The sequence below is a fragment of the Octopus bimaculoides genome, chromosome 2, assembly GCF_001194135.2.
Source record: "Octopus bimaculoides isolate UCB-OBI-ISO-001 chromosome 2, ASM119413v2, whole genome shotgun sequence".
NCBI lineage: Eukaryota > Metazoa > Mollusca > Cephalopoda > Octopoda > Octopodidae > Octopus > Octopus bimaculoides.
Window position 1 is genome coordinate 80132343 of NC_068982.1, and position 3922 is coordinate 80136264.

Here is a 3922-nt window from a genome sequence, read left to right on the forward strand (position 1 = left end):
ATATATATATATTATTATTATTATTATTATTATTATTATTATTATTATTATTATTATTATTATTATTATTATTATTATTTCCTTTCGTAATTTTTGCTTCGTATATTGATAGCAGCGTTAGAGGCAGTTTACGTTCAGAGTTCAAATTTTGCCAAGGTCAGCTGCACCTCTGATCTTCCGAGAGACGATAAAATAAATTGTTACTCAAGCCCAGTGATCGTAATAATTAACCTCAATCCCACTAAATTTCAGACTTTGTGCCTATGTTAGAAACTCGTATTTGTATCACCCTGCTACAACTGCTGGCACAGCCCTGTCTCTCTCTCCAACTGTCATATCCTCCATATTCTACAAGGTCAAGAGTGAGAGGCTTACGAGGGTGTCTATATCTGCTCGGGACTACATAGATACCTAAAACAATTGCCTAAAGCTTGAGACACATTACTGAGTTATACTCGCTCGCGAGTGACGGTCATGGTTTTATTATTTTTCCGAAAATTAACAGAATGTTTAATGAAGATTTTTCTCCACAGATGGGTCAGGGTTTCAGATTGTAAGACGAAAAAATAGATAACAACAGTTTTTCATGTCGTTCTTAAAGATATTTTCTACGATATGTGAAGTAGTTCGAAGACAAGATCGAGACCCGAATGCTGGTTCGAGTGAACCGAGGACTTAACATGACAAAAAGAGCCATAATAGACTTTATATAATTAAATATGAAACGTTAAGGCAAGTATATAGTAATGAGTCTTGCCCAAGGACATACCAGCAACAGCAACAATAATTATAAGCATTGCTCTCACACTCAATAATAATAATAATAATACAGCTACTGTAAGACAAGATCTCAGAAAGTAATGATCAAGATATCAACTATTTTAGCAGACTACTAATTAATAAATTACTCACCAAGTTATTAATTAATTTTATAGCCTCCAGGATTAGGTTAGGGCTCGAGTTATAGATCTGCTGTGGATCGGGTGCGTTTACCGACACTGACACCTCTCTCTCTCTCTCTCTCTCTTCAATCGCGTAAATTCATCTGCTTCTTCCTCCACCCTATCATCATCGTCGTCGTCGTCTTCATCTTCTCCTCTTCCTCCGCCTCGTTTTCTTATTCCCTTTCTCCTCCTCCTCCCCTCCCCATCAACATCCTCGTACTGATCATCATCATCATAGTCGTCGCCTTTATCATCATAACTATCATCATCATTATCATTCCCTGAATTCCCTCATCGCAGTACCACCATCATCATTTCACTACCATCACCATCCCTATCATCTCCATATCACCACCACCACCACCACCACGCTCATTATGGTTGTTGTTGTTTAGTGCCAGGTCAAAACTGAAAAAGTCGGCCTATTTTCAAAGACAATCCATACATGTCAAACTCGTTTATATTTGAAGTAGTCTATCTGGGACTATGTTATTCATACATTCTTCATTCTATAATGATTGTAGAATTGGATTCGAGAGAGATTTAGCTGTTGTTTCTAGTAGATTAAAGTCGCTGAAATTAATAATGGTATTGGCAGTTAATTATAGGCGTCCAACTCGTGACCAACGCCTTTTCCCCCCACAAGCAACCTGTGCCTAAAACTATCATATGCAATGTATCTTTGCTCTTTTAAGTTGTCAAGGTGTAACGTGAAGGTATGTCGTTGCTATTCTTAGTAAGCTGAAATCCCTACTGTAGACCTGATAACGATGACGTTGGGGGATTTTGTTAGTGCTGTTTGTTTAGCCCTAGGTCTTCTCAAACAAGCAGTCACATGATCAAAGTATTCCCAGCCGTGACCAACCCACTTGTTTGTATGTCAGGAGTTACACTCTTTAACGAGTCCTTCTTAACACAGCAGTTAAAGACGCATTTGGCTGCTATATCTAACATGTAGAAGTTCTCCTGTTCTAAATTCTCCTTACATCACTTGTCAAGCTCCACTGGAATACATTCTGAGACGCATCATTCCTGTTCCGCACAAAGATCTGTCAGAATACGGCTCGTATTGATGTTATTATAATAATGATGTTATTATAATAATGATGTTATTCTCAGTCAGACTCTTCAACCGTATCATGCTCAGATCAAACCAAAATGGCTTTCGCAAAGGCTGCTCCATCCTTAAATCTACTTTAACTCTTCGATGATTCATTGAATTCATTTCAGCAGAGAAAGGTAGCACTTTGTGCGCCGACTTTGTGGATTTCACCAAAGCTTTTGACTCCGTCCACCGAGAGCGAATGTTTTAGATTCTTTCTATCTGTAGTTTAACAAATCAAGTTTTAAAGGTTCTGCACTTTATCAATGAAGATTGCAAAAATTTCGTATGCACCCCTGACGGACACACCGACACATTCGCAGGCAACACAGGAGGTCTCCTAGGCGCCACCTTAACTCGTTTCCTAGTCATTGCATGCTCTAGTATAGATGCTATGGCATTTGAAGTTGGCATAACTCCCCATCCTCACCGAGGTTTACATCGTCCAGCATCGTAACTCACTGACCTCGACTTCGCAGATGACATCACACTTGTCTCACATACAATCATACTCTTCTCACAAACCTGGAGTCGGTTGCCATTGAAGCTGGTCTCTTAATAAGTCGGTCGAAGACAAAGACCAATGATTCGTTGGTGAAAATACCCATTAAATCAGTTGCCCATTTCTGCTACCTCGGCTGCCGTACACGCTCTATCAGTACAGATGCTAACATTTGTAAAGCGATTAAAAGGTTAGCATCCGACAGGCTATATAAAATTTGGAAAGCATCACAACTATTATACGACCTAACACAACGCCTGTTTCGTGCTACAATAGAATCTGTTCTGCTCTATGACTGCTCTTTTATGGCAGCCAAACACCAATCACCAGACAGCACAAACAATCGACTTCTGCGGAAGCCTTTAACATTTCTTATGCCAAGCATATAGCAAACATGTCACTTATGGATCTTTACCGATTCTCAGCCAGACAATGAAGCAGAGACAGCTAAAACTAACAAGCTAAGATCAGATCAATTTGCCACTGCGCTTTCTCTCCAATTGGTTGGAGATATTCAAGCCTGTTGGTAATGCCCATGTGACGTATGTCCGTGAACTTATGCAAGATGCAGAAATTATATACTGCCTCAGAGCTGGCTCACACAGTGCCATATAACATAACCTGGAAGGGAATTTGCTTTCCAGTAGATGTCGATGTCCACGAGTCATGTGGCAAAAACTAAGAAGGTCTAGTGGGTAGGACGGCCGTTCCAGTGAAAATGTTGTTGCTACTGTTATTGTTCGTTGGTCAGCAGACTCCTTACCAACAGAATTTCAGCCGTGACCATCCTGTCTCTATCCCATCTACAAGTAACTCAGGAGAGCGTTATACAACGAGTCGATTTTGAAGACAATACTGTGATTTCAGGAAGATTGACTGCTATTTCTAGCAAGTTAATTGACCATGAAAACACTTCCTTGCTGAGAGTACTGGTGGTGATAGTGATGGTGGTGGTGGTGGTGGTGGTGATGGTGGTGGTGGTGGTGGTGGTGGTGATCGTGGACCAGTTGATGGTGGTTGTAGTGGTGGTGATGATGGTGAGGGTGGTGGTGGAAGTGAAGGTAGTAATTAATGGTAGTGGTAGTGGTGGTAATTGTTGTAATGCTAATGGTGATTGCAGTGGTGGTGGTAGTGGTGTAATATAGAGATGATGACTGTCGATGAGGTAGTGGTATTCGCACAGACTGTGATGGTGCTGGTTGTGGTGGCGGTGGCAATGGTGATGGTGATGGTACTGGTGATAATAGTGGTGTCGGTAGCGGCTGTGTTGGTGGTGGTGTGGTTTGAGACGGCGGTAGTGGTTTATTAGTGTGCTTAATAATGGCGGTGACGGTGGTGGTGGTGGTGGTGGTGGTGGTGGTGATGGTGGTGTTG